This window comes from Nomascus leucogenys, chromosome 7b (genome assembly GCF_006542625.1).
Source record: "Nomascus leucogenys isolate Asia chromosome 7b, Asia_NLE_v1, whole genome shotgun sequence".
NCBI lineage: Eukaryota > Metazoa > Chordata > Mammalia > Primates > Hylobatidae > Nomascus > Nomascus leucogenys.
Window position 1 is genome coordinate 26,072,380 of NC_044387.1, and position 22,248 is coordinate 26,094,627.

Consider the following 22,248-nt stretch of genomic DNA (forward strand, 5'->3'; position numbering starts at 1 on the left):
TATATAAAATTAGAATAATCAAGATGATTTTTATTGTGCTTTCCATTTCTATTAACAATGGAGGTGTGTGTATGTGTGTGTGTGTGTGTGTGTGTGTGTATATATACAAAACTATCAGTATTCTAATGTACTTTAAATAAGTATAAAAATTATTTATATACACACACACACTTTCCTGTGACTGGTTTATAAAGAAAATATTTCAAAATAAAATTAAAGAAACATGCTTTGATTAAATATATTTCTATTTTTAAAAATAACAAAAGATAAGGCCAGGTGCTATAGCTCACGCCTATAATCCCAGCACTTTGGGAGGCCGAGATGGGTGGATCACAAGGTCAGGAGATTGAGACCATCCTGGCTAACACAGTGAAACCCCGTCTCTACTAAAAATACAAAGAGTTAGCTGAGCGTGGTGGCGGACACCTGTAGTCCCAGCTACTCCGGAGGCTGTGGTAGGAGAATGGCATGAACCCAGGAGGCAGAGCTTGCAGTGAGCCAAGATCACGCCACTGCACTCCAGCCTGGGCGAAAGAGTGAGACTCCTTCTCAAAAAAAATATATATATATATAAAACAAAAGATAAGCTGACATGGCATTATGAAAAATAATGATCCAAAAAGTTGGGTAAAGCCAACCAGTAAAAGAAAGAATAGTTATTGACTCTATTAATTTGTTCTCTTACTGTAAACAATAGAAAGAAAGAGAAAAAAAAAAAAAACTAGGCCGCGCGCAGTGGCCCATGCCTGTAATCCCAGCTACTCAGGAGGCTGAGGCAGGAGAATTGCTTAACCTGGGTGGCAGAGGTTGCACTGAGCCGAGATCACGCCACTGCACTCCAGCCTGGGCGAAGAGCGAGACTCCATCTCTAAAAAAAAAAAAAGAAAAAGAAAGAAAGAAAAAGAAACTGAAATATTTAAAATGTATATATTAGAGATTGTCATTGTTACTTAAGAAAAAAATAGAATATGAATGTCTGTCTATAATATCTAATTTTTCAGGGAAAACGAATGAATATGGCATTTAGTGCTTCATTGTTATTTTATATTATAGTACTTTATATTAAAAATTAAAAGAAGCAGACACTAAGAGTTTCCTTTATTTTCAATGGGCCCGAACATTATGTATGGTGACGAATCAGAAATGTAATATATTAGTGACTTTCTCTCCTATCTACATAATACAGATTACAGTGCTTTTTTTTTCTCCTTTCACGTACAAAGACAAAAGAAAAAGAAAGTGCTTTTTGCTTTGATTACCACGACACAAAAGTTAAAAGCATGTACATAAATTACCAATTATATTAAATTAATATTAACAATGATTAGTAATTTTTATACTGGGACACATGTAACAAAAAAATAAGGAAAATAAATTAGATGTTTTTCAAGTCTCAATATACTGTTCTCAAATGTAATTCCTCCAAAAATAATGAAAATAGTTTATACATGCATATACAATGTGCTACTGAATATAAATGCAATTTTGCAATGATACTACCAAGTCATGTTCTTTGTAACAATGTTAGAATTTATGCAGCATTTCTATCAGCATGGATGCTGAACTGTTCACCACCTGACCCTTGACTAATTGAGGAGCTGCTACTCAGGGCTTTCCTTCAACTATTCTGCAGTGTCAGTCAGCAAGTTTCCACTAACCAACAATAGCTTGGCCTAATTGGTGACAACTGTAGATTTTCAGATTTTGGACATAAAGTGTTGAATAAGGAGAATGCTAGAAATGTTATGAGTGTGTTCTTCCATACAGATCTAAGGATTTCTTAAGCAAATAAATAACCAGCCTAACTTACAAGTAAATAAAGAGAGAAATAAGCTTAACGCATACTTGATAAATTATTTGCTACTTAGAAGTAAAAATCTTAACCTTTGTCTCTAGAGGTCATGGAAAAGAACAGCTTTGCTCAGATTCCATCTCTGGTCACAGAATAAAATGTACATCTGCATGCCTAAAATAAATATAAATATATACATATGTACACATAATTTTTGAAAAGAAACTATGAAATCTCACTGTTAAAGAGACTGCTGATATATGTACTAAAAATGTGAGCTTAAATTTTCCAAGTGATGTGCTGGCTTTGTAGGGGGCAAATCTCTTTTATAGAATTTTATGAGCCTAAAACTGCAGAATACATAATAGACAAGTCAATTTTTATTCTTGAACTCGTATGTTACATCAAATAACAATCAAAAGCATATTTTGAATTATGAGACTATAATATTTTATACCAGGGTTCTATTGGCCACATAAGCCACTTGCTTTCATTATAACAACCTTTTATGTAATTACAGTCCGATGATTTAGAATAGCATATTAAATATTTGATATCATTCATCATCCACAACCATTTTAATTCTGACCATTGTCTAGATGGATAGATCAGGGAGGAGAGTTGAGATGTAAAACTAAAACCATGTTAAACACTTAGGATCACTGTAAGAGATCAGTGTAAGGAAGCATTGTGCGAGCTTCAAAAAAAGCACTAGACTTCCTGTACAAAACATTTTTAAATGGTAAATCTGACTATCAATTCTCTACAGTGCAATGTTTGCTTGGGAGTTGTAACCTGTACAAATTGGAGTCACCAAGGATGCAATATATTTCTCTGAGACTCAGTTTTCTTTCTGTAAACCGAGGATGCTAATTTCACAATATATAAAATTCAGTCTAGCTAGCTCTGGTATTCTGCTATAGAATCTAGATACACAATCCAGAAATCAAATAGGCTCTTGCAAGAAAACACTACCTTCATTTCTGTGCATGTGAAAATACTTATTACTTCAAGAGAAGGATACTGAGATTTCTTCCTTTCAGAGCTATCTCTTTAAAGAAGGGAATAAATATGAATCACCAAACACAAGATCTTTCCCAAAATCTTGAACCTAATTCTCAGGGGTAATTTATTCATCTCTGCAGTGCTTTCCAAATAGTTATTTAACTGGATGAATATTTCTTGTTCCACCTTTTTTTTTCCCCACAGAAATTAGATTTTTAGTTTCTAAGCCAAGATTTTAAGATCTGCATGAAGAATATGGTGCTTTTTCTTGGCAAACATGGTACATGAAAAAACATTTCCACTGTCTGCTAAAATGAAAGCATGAAGCATCAGAAATTGAAACAAACTCTGTACATTTATTATAATTTAAAACTTTCAATTAGTTTTAGGTACCAACTAAAAATCCTTCATATAAAAAACCTCCAAAATAATAAACAAGTGTCCTATGAATACAAAAGGTATACCTAGAAATTCTATCACTTTTTAATATTTATCTTTGGTTTTATCAAGTAAAACTTCTTACAGTGTTATAATTAAAGTAAGCATGAATATATACAATACATTATATGTAGAAATCTTTATAGAATTTTTATAATATAGAATTCACAAATCTTAAAATATTTAAAAGTTAATTTAGTTAATCCATGTTTATTGAACATTCCTATATTTTATTTCATTTTTTTGATAATACCATGTTTTGAAATTGGATAAATAAATCAAGGAACTTTTGCACTATGTATTATCTGCATACAAAATTTTCAGATTCCTTAGTAGATAATTTTTATGATTGTGAAGCATATTGTCACATTTGCTTAAGCATTTTTAGTTTGGACAAATTGTGTGCTTTTATCATCTCCTGCATTTAGTCTGGTTTCATTTGTTCATTCCCAAAAGTATCTCTTTCATGAAGGTGCAAGCCTAAACAGACTTTGGAATAGTAGAATATTAGAAAGATGGTTTAATAAACCCTGAAAGACTTCAATTCAGGATATTTGTTCTATAAGATGGTCAAAACATTTAAGACTAGTTGCAACTTAAAGTAGTTTTGTTTCAATATTTTATATACAAAATGTTTTATTTAAATGTTCTCTTATCAAAAAGGCATTTCATTAAATTGTTTAAGTGATTTGTCATTTAGAGCTTGATATCTTAGAAACAATGTTTCTTTTAACAGAAATACATATCAAATGTTACCATGATTATGGAACAAATAAGATCCAATAAACAGATATTCAGAAAATATGTAGCAAACTCTGTATGGAGCAAATATATCTGTAATATACAATAAAATGCAGCTATCTCTTTACAGAAGCACTTTCTTTTATTGGAGACATATTGACTAATCCATTTCTATTTTGTTTTGTATCCTTACAGCCCTTTATGTTTGTCCCCAAATTGTTAAGTGCATACAGGCAGACATCCATCAGTTCATTCAGGCCTCCCTGAAATGACCCTCAAAGGCTACCTCTAGACTTTATGCAGAAAGTAATTTTATTTTTTAAAGGAATGGTGATGCTATAGCCATAGAACACTTTTCAGATATCTTTGTAAGATAAGAATCATTTTCCATCAAAACAAATGTGACTATTTTCAATGTACTCACTCTATCTGGGTCACTAATAAATTTTTTTTTCACCCTCTTCTGCTGTCAAGGATAATTAAAAATGATATCGGAGAATGACCTCCATATTTTGTCAAGAAACAACATAGTGTCAGGATAGGATGTTTTACATCTGTTGGTGGAAGGAGAATTGGAAAAGGACAGCCCTTGAGAAAGTTAAGTAATTTGCCTTTTTCCTGGTACCACTGGATTCTTTCTCTGCCAATTTCTAGACACTGAAACTTTCCACACAACTTTTAACTCTCGCCACTTTGGGTAACTTTCATCATTGAAAATATCTGATGCATTGTTAGATAATGATTTGCACATGGTTTCGGACTAGAACAATACTGACATGACTTTAGTCCTGTGATTGGTTGGCAAAGGATATCTTTTCTTGTGAAAAATTCTTGGTAAAATAGGTGGTTAACATATTTTGAAGGACACCTCTTCACTGGCCAAATTTATGGCCGGAAAAAAACTAAATTAAATGTCTTTATGAGCCTTAAAAGCTGTATCATTTTATTACCTGTCTTACTATTACACCGTTTGCTTTTTGATGAATATTTTGGGTAATAAAATATAGATGAATTGCCTATTTCTGATGATATATACTTGCATAAATACACCACATCAGAAATAGATAATATATGTGTGTGTGTTTCTGAATCTTTGGTCTTATTTTCTTTAAATGCACAAGGATGGTCTGCAAAGACTGATTCATCTATTGGCATTAACACCTTGGTCCAAATCACCTTTTTTATAGTTTCCAAGTATCCCATCTGACCTTAGTGACAACTCATTTTAAAAAATGATGAGCATTATGCTGTGTTTCACATTAGAAGTATGGATGCAAAAAGCATATTACAAAGGATGAAAAATGTAACTACATGTTGCAATCTATTTCTTATGTAGGTCATTCTCTTTGATCCTCACTTGAAAGCATTACCATTTCCAGGAGACGTTACAAAAAAATAAAAAGCAATTACCACCCATCTCAGTTAGAGGAACTTATAGTATTAAGGGTTCATCGCATTTTTCACTCTTCCTCTTTTCCCGTCTGAAAAACAGTGTTAGGTGGTCTCAGGCCAAGAAGTTGCGATTTTACTTTTCCATTAGGATTTTTTTCTTTAGCCTTACAAAAAAAAATTCAACTTGGGAGTAGGACTTTTTAAAAGAGTACTAAAAAATAAAGAACGGACACTCACCCTTTTACTGAACAAGGAACTGTAATAGACGATGCTCAGTCTTTCAATACCATCACTGAATACTAAAATGGCATTACTACTTCAGTAAAAACTTTCCATTATCCACAATAGTTTTCCAATTTAAGGAAAGGTTCACAAAACTTGAAATTCAGCAAATTTAGACTGTAGGAATACCCCAAATTTGAATATATATATATATATATATTCAATATATATATACAAATGGAAGATTTCACCAAACTAAATAAAAGCTATGAATCCAAATGGCTTACTTCAAATTATTAAGATACATTAAAATAATATTATTATATATAATTTTAACATTCAAAATAATTTCTACTACATTTTACAAATTTATTCTCTAGGGAAGGCAGAACATTATTATTAGTATTTTATTAATAGGGAAGCAGGAGCCGCAGTGACAAGAATTTTCAAAGTTGCCAACCTGGAGTGAATGGCAGGATTGAAATTAGACATTTGTCTCTTGAAACATAAACCAATAAATACACTATTTTATGCCTAGAAAAATTAATTCATTAATTAATTGCTTAGATAACCAAAATTGGGAACATAATTTTGTAATACCGACTTAGGATGGATTTGTATTTACTTGTATTTTACAAGTACCAGAGCTTTGTTGGTTATTTTGAGACTTGAGACTTCATTTGGAAATCTGGCAAGTAGTCTGGAAATCTTTTGGTCTTAATTATTTTCAAAGAAATCTAAAAGAAAGAAGAAAAGAGATTTGAGAATTCTATCTCTCCCCTCAAAACACCTTATACTTCTAATATCCAATTCTTTGATGGCATTTTCTAACAGTTATGAATCAACTGCAAATATTTTCTCCATATAGAATTGATTGTAAACAATTTATGTTTTAAGCTTGGTTATGTAAATTTTTAATGCATGCAACTTGAACTATTATACTTGGAGAAACTCCCTCTATATTATTCATTTATGTATCCAATTTTGAGTACATTCATAAACTTTTATGATTTCCTGTTATTGAATCTAAGACTGAGTAAAAAATCACACGCCAGTTTTTAATGACTAAATTATTTGAGATATTGTATATGAAAATATGTAGCTCATTATAAGTGTTAAATATCACCTTCCCTATTCGCAAGGGCAGATTGCCAATTTCCTTCATAAATGATAACAATGGTAGGACATGATGTACTAGTACATTAAGGGATTTTAATTTTTTTGTGGGGGGAGGGCAGGGTTGCGGGGCAAATGTGGGGAGGGGAACAGGGTCTCACTTTGTCACTCAGGCTGGAGCTTGGTAGTGTAATCTCGGCTCACTGCAGCCTCAACCTCCTGGGCTCAAGGGATTCTCCGACCTCAGTCCCCTCCAAGTAGCTGGGACTACAGTCACAAGCCACCCTGCCTGACTAATTTTTTTCCTGTTTTTTTGTAGAGGTGGGGTTTTGGCATGTTACCAAGGCTGGTCTCAAATTCCTGAGCTCAGGCAATCTGCCTGCCTCCGCCTCCCAAAGTGCTAGGATTACAGGAATGCACACCATGCCCAGCCTAGGAACTTCAATTTCAAGTGTTCATCTTCGATGTTAACTTCATTTATGGAAATACTAAGCTTGATACCACTACCTACAGCTTTTCCTGGCACATAGAGAGTGCTCAATTATCCGTCGACATCAGCAGATGATATGAAATGAAAGATATCAGCACATTTCTTACTCAATTTTTCTCATTTCTAACTGCTATAATCCTTTCTAAGGTCGGCATTAAATGACGTGGCATATCAGAATACTATATTATGTGCTATGAAAGTAGAACCGAAATACAGGACTAACAGCCTTTATTTTTTATTTGTCCTCAGACATGCCATGCATTACACTTAGAAGGCTAAAAAAACATAATGAGTGGCAAATTTATTTGGAGAGATCTTTTTGATGTCAATCATGAGGTGTTAATCATTGTGTTATATTATTTTCTAAATGATCTTATATAGGTAAAAATTTTTTAAAAAAACTATGAAAACTGTTGGGATCTGCCTCCACAACAAACTAGTAAACCAGTGTCCAATCATTCCCATCACAGGCATGGACAGACAAATCTTAGTGCGGCATCTTACCAGGAAGTAAGTCAGAGAAGGAAGCCAACAATTTCTATTAAACATTCCTGGAAGTCAAGAATATTGTTTTTCATTCACTACCCACTCTTTTGGGATCATTAATATTTTCTAAATGAATAAAGTATATATTTGAATATTTTAAGGAAGGAGACACTTATAAAAGTCATATAACCAATGGTTTGCACATCAAAAAGTCCTTGATGGAAAAATTAGTAAAATCTCCAAGAGAATCACCATATATCTCTAGCCGAGACCAAGGTTTCTGCTGCCCAGATCACTGGGGAGGAAGGGAAAGTTTGTCTGTTTCGAGCCCATTGATCCAATATTGGAAACAAGCTCCAAGTTCGTTATATATTAATATATCAAGCTTAATATGATGAATGTGTTAAAAATGTGAAAAGAAATATCTTAGTCTTATACCCTTAGGGGAGACTAATTAAAATTGATTTAATATTTTATAACAGCTCAAGCAAAAGTGACTTATGGTTAGTATAATAGAAAAGGCCATTTTAGCTCAAAAGCAAGCCCACTTGAAAGTAAACTTCACATGTAAACAGAATTAGGAGAAAACAGTTGTTTTTCTAGCTTAGTGATCAACACAAATCTTTTTATCTATGAAACATGAAGTAGAGAAATATGAATTTTAGAATCTCCCTTGGTTTCATACAAATTTGACTCAAGCGACATATTTGTATCAAATAGACATTAATAATCTTGCCACTTGGGAGTCATGACTACAGTGACACTGTGACAAAAGTTAAAAGGAACACAAAGGTAGATTACAATTTCCTTCTTAAATATCCTTTTCTTCGTGATTGTATTAGAAACTTCACATTTCAAAGATCAACTGGTATACTTGTTTGTACTGTATCTCTACTGATTTTATTTCCCATGGAGTAAAAATCCCTATCCCATAACCAGAAACCATAATAGCATATAATTTATAAGATGAAGATGGAAGATTTCGCCAATCTAAATAACAGTATGAATCTAAATGGCAATTTTTTTAAATCAGAGTTAAGCCAGTTTTTTTTTTTTTTTTTTTTTAGCCTCATGATAATTGAAACACAAGTTTAAGGTACTTCTATATTATTGTAAAAACATAAAACTTATAATGAATCTGGGGAAAAATCTGCAGATTTATGAATTCTTATGTCATCTAGAATTCCAGCACTGCTTTGCAATCACCAATCCTTTATTATATCTCCCTTTCTGATATGCAAGAGTGGACAGATCTCTGGAATTCTTTCCTTGAATTTAATATTACATTTGCTTTTGCTCTTCTCCTTTAGATTGTTTTTCAGTCTCTCTTACTAGATCTTCTTTTATATCCTGAGTTTTCCATTTTTTGTTTCCTATTATTCTGGAATTGGGACTATTTTTTTCTTCTGCATGTTCTTCCCAAAGTATACCAAGGTAGTGGCTTCACTTAACCTCCCAAATCCATATTGGCACATCAGCATCTCTATTACATACCATCTTTATTTATTTATTTTAATTAATTAATTAATTAATTAATTTTTTGAGATGGAGTCTCACTGTGTCATCCAGGCTGGAGTGCAGTGGCGCGATCTCGACTCACTGCAACCTCTGCCTACTGGGTTTAAGTGATTCTCCTGCCTCAGCCTCCTGAGTAGCCTGGACCACAGGCATGCTCCACCACCCCTGGCTAAATTTTGTATTTTTAGTACAGACAGCGTTTCACCATGTTGGCCAGGCTGGTCTTGAACTCCTGACCTCAGATGATCCACCCGCCTCGACCTCCCAAAATGCTGGGATTACAGGTGTGAGCCACCGCACCCGGACCATCTTTTTTTTTTAATAGTAATTGTAGCTAACATTTCTTGGGCACTTACTCTGTGCCAAACCTACGTGGAACGTTTGACATGCATTAACTCATTTAATCTTTCTGTGTATTTATGCATTTATTTGTTATTTGTACAAACGTATGGGATACATGTCAAATTTTGTTACAGTATATAATGTTTAGTGATCAAATCAGCATATTTAGAGTTCCTATCTCCTGAATACAATATATTTTTGTTAAACTACAGTCACCCTACTCTATTATCAAACATTGAATTTATTCCATCTTACTACATGTTTATACCTTTTAACCTACTTATCTTCTTCCCTCCTTCCCCTTACTCACCCTTCCCAGTCTCTTTTCTCCATCTTTCCCCTTTCTGCCTCCGTGTGATCAGATTTTTTAACTCCCACAAATAAGTGAGAAAATATGGTATTTGTCTTTTTGTGCCTGGTTTATTTCACTTAATATAATGACCTTCAGTTACACTTATGTTGCCACAGATGACATAATTTCATTCTTTTTTATGACTGAAGAGTACTCTAATATGTACACGTAAATTTTCTTTATTGATTCATCTGTTTCTGGGAACTTATAATTGAAACACAGGTTTAATGTGAAAGATGTGATTCCACATCTTTCCTATTGTGAATAGTGCTGCAATAAACATATGAGTGCAGGCATTCTTTAATATATTAATTTGTTTTTCTTCGGATAGATAACCACTAGTGGGATTGCTGGATTTAATTGTAGTTCTATTTTTAGCTTTTTGAGAAATCTCTATACTGTTTTCACTAGTGGTTGTACTTGTTGACATTCGCACTACAGCCTGGCCAACATAGTTAAACCCTGTCTCTAAAAAATAAAAATAAAACAAACAAGCAATAAAGAGATAACTAAGAAAAGCTCTAACCTGTAACTTCCCTTCACAATTTTTAACTTTGTTGCTTTTATTTATCTTATTATACTATGCCTTAAAAAGTTGTTTTAGTTAATGTTTTTGATAGGTTCATATTTTCGTCTTTATATTCAAGACACGTGTAGTTTGCATACAACAATTACAGTATTATGTATTGTGTTTTTCTGTGTACTTACTATTACCAGTGGGTTTTACACCTTTAGATGCTTTTTCTTTTCTCATTAATATCCTCTTCTTTCAGATCTGAGAGCTCTCTAGCATTTCCTGTAGAAAATGTCTGGAGTCGAAATTTCTCAGCTTTTGTTTTCTGGAAAGGTCATTATTTCTCATTCATGTTTGAAGGATACTTATGTTGGATATAATATTCCAGGATAAAAGCTTTTTCTTTTCTTTTGTCATTTTAAATATATCATGCCACTCTCTCCTAGCTGTAAGATTCCCACTGAGAAATCTGCTTTCAACTGTATTGGAGCTCCTTTATATGCTATTTTTTCTTCAGCTGCATTTGGGGCTCTTCGTTTATTCTTGACCTACTGGAATTTGATTATTAAATGTTTTGAGGTAGTTTTATTTTTATCTTTTAATTTTTTGAGATGGAGTTTCACTCTTGTTGCCCAGGCTGGAGTGCAATGGTGCTATCTCGGCTCACCAAATCCTCCGCCTCCCAGGTTCAAGTGATTCTCCTGCCTCAGCCTCCCGAGTAGCTGGGACTACAGGCGCACGCCACTGCACCCAGCAAATTTTTTGTATTTTTAGCAGAGACAGGGTTTCCCCATGTTGGCCAGGCTGGTCTTGAACTCTGACCTCAGGTAATCCACCCACCTCAGCCACCCAAAGTGCTAGGATTACACACGTGAGCCACCGTGCCTGGCCTGAGATAGTTTTATTTATGTTAAATCTGCTTGGTGTTCTATATCCTTCTTGTATTTGAATATTAATATTATCTTTCAGTAAGTTCAGAAAATTACCAGTTATCTCTTTGGATAAACTTTCTACCCTGATCTCTGTCTCTACATCCTCTTTAAGGCCAATAGCTTTTAGATTAGTTCTTTTGAAGCTATTTTCTAGATTCTGTAAGCATGTCTTGTTATTTTTGTTCTTTTTCTTTTGACTCCTTGCATATTTTCAAACAACCTGTTTTCAAGCTAATTCCTTCTTCTGATTAATTCTGCTATTGAGAGACTCTGAAGGATACTTTAGTTTGTCAATTAAATTTTTCAGCTCCAGAATTTCTCCTTAATTCTTTTTAATTATTTCAGTCTCTTTGTTAAATTTATCTGATAGGAATCTGAATTATTTCTTTGTGTTACCTTGTATTTCACTGAGCTTCCTCAAAACAGCTATTTTGAATTCTTTATCTGAATAATCATATGTATCTCTGTCACTCTGGAATTGGTCATTAATGCTTTATTTATTTTTTTTGGTGAAGTTATATTTTCCTGGAAGGTCTTGATGCTAGTGGATATTTGTCAATGTCTGGCATTGAAGAGTTAAGTATGTATTCTAATATTTACAGTCGGAGCCTATTTGTACCCATCTTTCTTGAGAAGTCTTTCCAAGTATTCAGAGAAAATTGAGTATCGTGATCTAAGCCTTTGGCCACTGCAGCTGTATGTGCTTTATGGGGAACCACAAGCCCTGTAACATTGTGACTCTTGCAGACTTGTAGTTGTACCATTTTGGTGGTCTTGGATAACATCTAGGAGATTTCCCTGAGTTGCCAGGCAGAATTTCTTGTTCTCTTCCCCCAAACAGAGTCTCTCTCTTTGTGCTGAGCTGCCTGCAATTGGGGAAGGCATGATGAAAGCACTCCCATGACCACCACAGCTGGGACTATGCTGGGTCACCCCTGAAGCCAACACAGGTAGTCTCACCCGATTGCTGTGATGACTATTTCCTAGTTAATACTGATGTTTATTCAAGGCCCAAGGGCTTTTTAGTCAGCAGGTGATAAATCCTGCCAGGACTGAGTCTTTCTCTTCAGTGCAACACGTTTCCTTTTGGTCCAGCGTGGACTCTAAAAATGCCATCCAGTAACTTGAGCCTGGGACCAGGGGCTTTAGGGGTCTGCTTGGTGCTTTATTTTACTGGGACTGAGCTGGTACCCAGGTTGCAAGACAAAGTCATTTTTATTTTTTTTTTCTCCTTTCCTCAAGCAGAAGGAGTCTCTGCCTTTGGCCACCAACACCCTAGGCCTGTGGAGGTTACAGCCTGGTGACTGCTGATGTTTATTCAAAGCACAAGAGCTCGTTAGTCTGCAAGTGGTGACTCCTGCCAGGCCTGGGTGTCTCCCTTCAGGGCAACAGTTTCCATTCTGGCCCAGGGTGGGTCTAGCAATGCCTTTCAGGAGATAAGGCCTGAAATCAGAGACTTTAGGAGTCTACTTGGTGCTTTATTTTACTGTGGCAGAGCGGGTACCCAAGTTGCAAGACAAAGTCCTTTTTACTCTTTCCTCTCCTTTCCTCAAGCAGAAGGAGTCTCTCTCCATGACTGCCACAGCTGGGAATGTGTTGGGTCACACCTGAAGCCAACACAATATTGAGTCTTGCCCAAGGCCCATGGTAACTGCTGCTTGGCTACCACTGATGTTCACTGAAGGCCCAAGGTGTCGTTAGTCAGCAGATGGTAAATTCTGCCAGGATTGGGCTCTTCGCATCAGGGCAATGTGTTTCCTTTAGGCCCAGGATGAGTCTATGTCAGGTGCTATGGCCTGGAAAAGGGGCTTCAGGACTATGCTTGGTGCTTTATTTTACTGTGGCTGAGCTGGTATCCAACTTGCAGGACAAAGTCCTCTTTTCTCTTCCCTCTCCTGGAGCTATGAGCTCCACTGCCTGGAGTTGGGAAAGGGGTGATGTAAGCACTCCCTGGGCTTCCCCAGGTAGTTTATCTCACTGGGTCACATGCACCCCAAGTCCTCTGACTCTGAGCCCAGCACAGCACCAGGACTTGCCCAGGAATTGTAGTCCTTGTGGCCCAGACTGCCTTCCAAGTTGATTTAGGACCCCAGAAAACTTTAGCCTGTGGTGGTGGGGCTAGCTGGAATGTAGACTCCTAACTTCTGGGATAAAAAATTCTCATCTGGGTAGGGATGTTCTAAATGTTCCCTTTATTGGCACCAACTGAGTTCTGCCCTGCATTGCTTTCTGCTGTGACAGGATAGCACCAAGTTTCAGTGCAAAGTCTCATAATTGCTTTGCTCTCCCTCTCCCAAGCACAGAAATTCTCTCTCTGAGCCATGTTGTTCTGCTGAAGCATGAAGGAAGGGTCATGTAGGCGATTCAAGACTGTCTTTCCTACCCTCTAAAGTGCCTCTTTTCTTTATATGATGTTAAAACAAGGTACTGTGATTGCTCATCTGATTTCTTCTTCTTCTGTAGGTAATTTCTTGTATGAGTGGTTGTTCAATTTGGTGTTCCTGTCAGGGGAAAATTGCTGGAGGATTCAATTCTGTCCTCTTCCTCCCAGTGAACGAACCTATTTTTATTTTTAAATATCAATATTTACACAGTTGTCCCATAAATATCTAAAACTAAATATATTGAAAACTATTCACCTCTTCGAAATGCAAATTTCCTGGCTCAGTTACCACATGACCCAGTTGACCAAGCTGTAAATTTCAGAGTTATCTTTGACTCCAAAATCCCAACTATCCAGTCAGAGATAACTGATTCCGAATCCAAAACATCTTTGAGGTATGCCTTTATCTTTATCTCTATTCTCACTGTATAGGATAAACCTTTCCTGTATACAATTGTCTAGTTTATTCCTCACTGTCTTCCTATTTCTCATTCACTATTTTATTTTTATGAGTTGATGCTAAAGTTATATTTTTGAAATTTAAATCTAAATATAGGGCACATTGATATCTTAGAAATCATCTGTTATATTATTTTTATAAGTTCAGTGATTTTCCAAAGAAAGTGCCCTTGGGCCATGTGTTCTTCCCTGGAGCATGGTGATGGACAATTAAAACTTCAACTTAGGTTGCAGTTTGGACAAGAAATAGGGGAAAAATGACCTTCATGCATCACAATATATGAGGTGTGCATCTGAATAAAACCAATCAAATTTGCAATGCTCATGAATGAATTTAAGATAACCCCATGGGAGTAATATCCAGAGTATGTGATTCCAGTGAGGCATTTCAGGGTAAGAGTTTATGCTTGTATTAGTTTCTTGTTGTTGCTGTAACAAATAGCCACAAATTATTAGGATAAAACAACACAAATTTATTAACTTACAGTTCTGGAGGTCAGAATCAGATTGACTGGACTAAAATCAAGGTGTTGGAGGCCTGATTCCTTCTGGAGATTTGAGAGTGGAACCCATTGCCTCATCTTTTTCAGCTTGTAGTGACTGCCTGTATTCCTAAGCTTGTGGCTGATTCTCCACCTTCAAAGCATATCCTCTAATCTCTGTTTCCATCATCACATCCCTTTCTCCTTTTATATAGATACATTTCCTTGTTTGCTTTTTATCTGGACACTTGTGATCACATTTAGGTCCCATTCAGATAATGCAGGATAATTTATCTCAAAATCTTTAATCACACCTGCAAAGTCCCTTTTCCTAAAGAAGGTAATACTCAGGTTCTAGGGATTAGGGCCTGGATAATATGGGAGTCCCATTATTCAACTTACCACAATGTTCCAGCCCTCAACATAGCTTTCCACATACACAAAATATGTGACTATATAGAAAAAAACATGTGTACCCTTTAGTTTTACTAACCTTGCCAAACTACTACTCAATCTTCAAAACTAAGCAAAGGATCACCTCCTCCATGAGATTTCTTATGCCCTTCACTGCATTACAGACAGACAGTCCCTTCATGTCATCCTATTGAACTTTGTATATATTTCGGTGCTATAACTTGCTGGTATATATCTCTTGCTGACCTCTAGGCTTCTTGCTCTTTTTCATCTTTGCAACCTTAACGATAAGCACAATGAATTACCCAAGATACAATAATATAGTAAGATGTAGTAAAGCTTTGCCATAATCAATAAAGAAAAACATAAAATGATTTCTAGAATTTCACAAACCCCCTAGAGGTATGGAGAACCCAGGTCAGAACTTCTGAATTAAAAGAAGATAAAGCACAGCTGGATGGTTTAATATACTGCTTTTACCAGTAATATTAGATGTCAAAAAATACTTTGAGAAAAAAACCTTAACCCAAAAGAGTAAATAACTGTTGACAAATTTTACATGCTGTTTTTCTAAGTCACGTTTTACAATTTTCCACCATAAAGAGAAAGTAATAACAAAAGCCGCTGAACATTTTTACTTTCTATAAACCTAATACGAAGTTAATCTCGGCTGGGCGCGGCGGCTTAAGTCTGTAATCCTAGCACTTTGGAAGGCTGAGGCTGGTGGATCACCTGAGGTCAGGAGTTCGAGACCAGCCTGGCCAACATGGTGAAACCTCATCTCTACTAAAAATACAAAAATTAGCCAGGCGTGGTGGCAGGCACCTGTAATCCCAGCTACCTGGGAGGCTGAGGCAGGAGAATCATTGGAACCTGGCAGGCAGAGGCGGAGGCTGCAGTGAGCCGAGATCATGCCACTGCACTTCAGCCTGGGCAACAGAGTGAGATTCCCTCTCCAAAAAAAAAAAAAGGAGAGGAAGTTAATCTCTTCCTCAAAACCATTTTTATTAGTGTGAAAGCTATCTGTATGTATGAAGGTATTTGTAGAGGTATTTCCCCTTAGAGTCACCGTAGTCTCATTTATTATACTTTTCATGCTCACTCTGAAGTCCTCAAAGTTGCATTAATGGACTGAAAGAGTTAAGCACTTGATGTGCTACCAGCAAGGGATATTTATAAAAGAAAGATTCTAACTTATTATACACAATTCTTTCTAATCTTTGGTTTGTAGTATTACAAATTATCCATTCACAATATCATTTGTCAGCATACTATTATAATAAAGAGACTTGGTAATAGATCATCCTTTCAAATTATGTCAGTGTTTTAAAGCAAAACAAAAACTTCAGTTGTTGCCACCAACATTTATCATCTTTCTGTTCCTGAATATTTTCTTCATGAATAATGGTTAGATATAAAAGAAACAGTATAATCACACAGGCTTGCATTTTACTTGTATATAATAATTGATAAGAATAGCATAATGTCTTAGATGAGGCATATTTTTAAAACAGTGTTTATTCATTCGCTCGTCATGTTAAATATTGCTAGGAGCTCTATTTCTAACACATCTGTGTAACTAATCAACAGCTGTAAGGCTAAAGCAACTGGTACACAATGTCTCCCCTACTGAAAAGTGGCAAACTCCCTTGTGTTAATGATTAAAAATGTTTTCTCACTTCTTCTGTGAGATAATAATCTCGATGTCTTGATAGTTATTAGTCATCTCATTCAGAAAGTAGGATGGAATGAGCACCTAGACACTACATTTTTGTTGTTGTTGTTGGAGTTGTTGTATAAATATTTATCAGGGAATAGTAACAAAAACAACAAAAATACAAAAAACATAGTCCATACATTTCTAATTTTAAAGTGTACTCTATCAGTGCCTAAAATGGAACCAATCAAGATTACATGCTGAAAAAAAAATTAATGAAAGAAAATATTTTTCAAATACTAATTGCATCAAGCTTTTAGCTCAGTTGGAAAGAATGGGTGTTAATTAGCTTTTGATCCCCATAAGGGTAAATTAAATTTATACAAAGAAATCTCGGATCCCTAGGCACAGATTACACCCTAATATCTCAGCTGGTGATCCAGTAAATGCATTCAATTGATCACCATGGGGTTCAGTGTGGGAAGTTGGATGCTTATTGTAAATTCATTACTAACAATGTAAAAATAATTTGAAAAAACTTCCAACTCACAGTGGGTAAATCATATCATTTTCATATACAGAAGAACAAGTTGAAAAAATACGTTTGGCAAAATACAGCAATCAAAGTAACCGAGACTTTGCTTCTGAGTAACCACAATAAAAATCATGTATGACAACAGATCAATAGCCTATTCAGAGACCCTACAAAACAAATTTATTTTAAATTTCAAAAAATATCAAATTACATCTATCGTAAATATTAAATGACTGTTATGAACCTACATTGGAACTTATAGATCTGCGTGTGCAAGCAAACAGTTACTTTTTAGATGCATACAATGTGGATACATAATGATGCATGCTGAGAATATGGACTTTCTTCACTGAACACAATTAAAATTTCACATGTATGCAAAAGAAAAGAATGAAAAATAAGCAGATAATTGGGGTGAATTAATGAGCACCTTATTAATATCAATGTACTCTTTTAACCTTAAAATCATTGGGTACTTCAGATTTTTTTTTATACTAAAATGTCACTTAAAATCAAGTGCTATTTTTTAAATATAATGATCTGTGTTCTTCTTAGGCATATAATGGTTTTCACCTCAACTGAATAGCTTCTCTTATTTAATCTATAAGAATTTACTCACCAATTAAGTTAAGAAGTTTAATAGCTTCTAACTTTTACTCATGATAGAAAAGTCAAGGTCCTGATTAAGCAAATGTGGAGCTGTAATTTGATTCTTCAATTTTTCAAAAGAGAAAATAGATTCACAAAGTTATGTAGCATGCCCCTCATGTAACCACCCAACAGGTTCACGTTGCCTGCTGCCTAGACAGAGCTAATTTATCAAGGCAGGGGAATTGAAATCGAGAAAAGGTAATTCACGCACAACCATCTGTGCGGAAGGCTGGAGTTTTATTATTACTCAAATCAGTTTCTCCTATCCAAGATCAAAGTCTTTAAAGATCATTTTGTAGTAAGGTCTCCGGAAGTGGGGAGTGCTGATTGGTCAGGTTGGAGATGGAATCATAGGGAGTTGAAGTAAGATTTTCTTGCTGTTTTCTGTTCCTGGGTGGGATCACAGAACTGGTTGAGACAGATTACTGGTCTGTGTGATGTTAGCTGATCCATGGAGTGCAGGGTCTGCAAAAGACCTCATGCACTGATCTTAGGCTTTATAATAGTGATGTTATCCCCAGGAGCAATTTGGGGAGATTCAGACTCCTGCAGCCAGAGGCTGCATGACCCCTAGATTTCTAATCTTGTGGTTAATTTGTTAGTCCTACAAAGGTAGACTGGTCCCGAGGCAAGAAGTGGGTCTTTTTGGGAGAGGGCTATTATCAATTTCATTTCAGAGTCAAACCATAAACTAAATTCCTCCACTAGGTTAGTTTGACGTACACCCAGGAATGAACCAGGACAGCTTAAAGGTTAGAAGCAAGATGGAGTTGGTTAGATCTGATCTCTTTCACTGTCATAATTTCCTCAGTTACAATTTTTGCAAAAGTGGTTTCACAAACAGTTACTAGGTGAAGGCGAGATTCAATCAATGAGTGGCCATAGCGAATTTGTTTTTTCTAGTATACCTATCTGCCTTCTAAAGGGCCTTCTTTGTCCCTGTATCTCTCCCCCTCTCTCTCTAGCATTGTGGCAAGCCGTTATCCCTGTGGGTTCTGAGTGAGGCATAAAGATCTGGATAGAATCCCATCTCCATTGCTCAGCAGCTATGTGACTCTGAAGAAGTTACTTATTTCCCTCGATTTTGTTATGAGCAAAATAGAAATGGTAATAATGGTTATCTCACAGAGTTGTGGGAAGGATTAAAATTACATAGTGCCTGTAAAGTATGTAGCACAGTGGCTATCACATATTAAGTACATGACAACGCTAGCTGTAGCTATCACGTAAGTAGGTAATAATGCTAGCTGTAACTATAAACACCCGTGTGAGTTTAGGTAAATTGTTTTACCTCTCTCTAGGCTTTGAGGCCCTCATTAATAAACAAAATTAGTGTAATGTTCTCTTCCATAAGCCTATTACTTTTGCTGTAAAAATAATAGCAAGCAATAATGTAATTATAATTAAGTAAATTAACATTTTAAAAATTCTTCATGGAACTATATTCAGTGCAAAACAATCTGTTTTGTGTCCCCAACTAAGAGGCTGGTTCTTATATTTCAAAATGAACTTAGCCATTGAAAAGAACATTGGAGAAGAAAGAAGCTGAGGTATTTCTGTAAGTATCAAATAATATATTCTGTAAGAGAAATAAGACCTTAGCATGCAATTATTTTAAAGGCTATGTGTGATTAATAGAGTTGTAGGTACTAGAGAGAAGCCCTACTCCTATCCTAGATACTGATAAAACATTGATGAGAAAAAAAGCATATACGATATGCAGAATATTATAACAATGATTAATCAATGAATTGATGGTATTAATTACTTAATATATGAAGTCTTTGCCTTGTGATCACTCTGCTCCACCCACATTGCAAAGATGCTTTCCTAGAAGATGCTGAACAAGCTCCTGCAGTAAGGCCTTTGAATGTGGAATTCTCTGCTTGATTATGTCTTGCTCCCTATTTTCTACAAGTCTTTGCTGAAAATAAAGCTCTGAAAGTTCTTCTCTGATTAATGTACGTAAACTTCTTCCCCAATGAGGTACTCCCTTATCCCCTTTTTCTTTCAACACCTTGATCTCCTTAAGAATATTTTTAAAATCTGTACCTCTTGTCACTGTTTAACATAACATGTATTTTACTTATTTATTGTGTTTATTGCCTCTTTCCTTCTCTTGAAATGTAATTTTTTAAAAGATATTTTCTGTCTTTTATTTCCACTGCAATAAACCAGGGCTTAGAACATTGCCTATCTTGTAATAAATAGGCACCCAGTAAATATGTTAGAAGAGTAAATAAAATGGCTCCAAAATATTGCAAAATAAATAAAAATATAAAGAGGCAGTAGTTATCACCAAGCAGTGTTACTAGAAAGCTGTGGTATAAACATGGAAGAAAAATATGCTTTTAACTTTATTTACTTTTCTACTTTTTGAATCAACAAATTCAATTGCATGCATTCACATTCAAAAGTAAATATTTTTGAAAAAAGGGTGCCTCACAGAAATTCTAAATATTGGATATAATTGAGAGAAATAAGTTGGCTGACCTCAGATTAATCTTCTGCTTATCTTCTTTAAATCAACACTAGATTTTTCTAAATGTTTATAACACAAGTAATTTTATTTCCTTTATTTTTATGGTTTTTATATTTTTGTGAGTGGCTGTTTCTCAAATAATAAACATAAAGAAAATTGTTTATTTTAACTCTTTTGGGTTCTTGAAAAAATCAATTCCTGTGAAATTCCATCTGCGTGTTTTGGCAGACTTTTTGATATCAACATGTTCACTTTTTATTCCCCAAGAGAGTTGGGAAAATGAGCTTTTGCTCACACCTACGTTTTTTTCTCAAGATAAGTTTTCCCTTATACCAAAAAAACATCTCTTTCAATTACATCCAGGCCACAAGATACAAGAAGTAGCAAGTTCATGCCAAATGTATCAAAAGTATTGCAGTGGGAACTTAAAAGTCTTTTTTTGAATCCCTCTGAAGTGGCACTATGCAGGTAATACTAGCCATATGCAGTTATTTAAATTAAAACTGAATAAAATAAAAGATCAAGTTTTAGTTGTACTAGCCACATTCCAAATACTCAATAGCCACATGTGGCAGATGACTACCATATTGGAGAGTATATCACTATAGCACTGCAAGAATGGTTTTCCTGTCCTACCTGAGGCTATGGCAAAAAAAGAATATCAGAAATCTAGAAAATATAAATATGTAAACACATATGGAATTGGCTTTTTCAAAGCAAGAAGTATTCTTTTTAACTGCATCCTGGCCATTCTTTGGTCAAATACTAGAGGATAAAAAGCTGATAAGAGCCTCCCACAGAGTGCTTGCACACATTGTACTTCCTAGGTTTTCAATAAATATAGGCTGAATTAACTGATTATTATTTTATGACAGTTTGTCATGTGCAAAACACTGTTTAAGACCTTTGCAAGAATACACACACAGACACACACACACACACACATCCTCCCAGAAATTATTACTTTAAAGCCATCATTTTATTCTCTATTTTTGAGTCATGTTAATCGAAATTTGTAGAAGGCCATTGTTTTGGACTGAGCTCCTGCACTAGATCCCAATAGACCAAACTAAGGCAGAGCAAATTGAACTGTAAGGAAGTAGGAAAATCCTCAGACAGACAAGTTTTTGCCTGAAAACAGGAGCTTCAACAACCAAGTGGAAAGAACCGAGTCAACTTCCGCTGAAATAATAAGGAAGTCCCTGCTTTAACTCTTACAGGAAAAATAACCTGATGTACCTGGTATTAACCAATTTGCTGTTTTGACTACCTGTTTTCTTGTTCCTACCTTACGAAACCCAACTGTTCGCCTGTGTCCAACATAGCACCTCTCTGTTTTTATATGAGATGCTACCTGATTCACGAATCTCAACTAAAAATCAATAAGATCAATGAACTGAATTTGTCATACTTTGGTTTTTGGATCGTCATCACTTGGAAAGAATATTGAATCAGAATTGTCTGACTCAATTTCACTACATAACTATTTAAAATGAAGAGAAAATTCTACTATGTTGGTTTTAATTCAGGGCACAGGAACATTAGCACACCAAATTTTTTTGGTCATACCAAATTCTTTCATTTCTTCATATGTCTTCCTAGCAGCCTCTGTGCCTGCCCTAATTCTTCTCAGATATGTCACTCTTATTCTTTCTTCAGAATTTAAATCAATTGCCATCCTTCTAGGTAAGCAAGTATCTCCTGGCCTTCTCAGCTCTAGAGACTCATGTAAAATTATTTCATAGCATTGTGTACTTTGCCTTTATATATGAGTTTGCACTTAAAAATTTGATTTTGTTGTTTGACAAAATGCCTACTTTTTTCACTAGAAAATGGGCTTCAGGA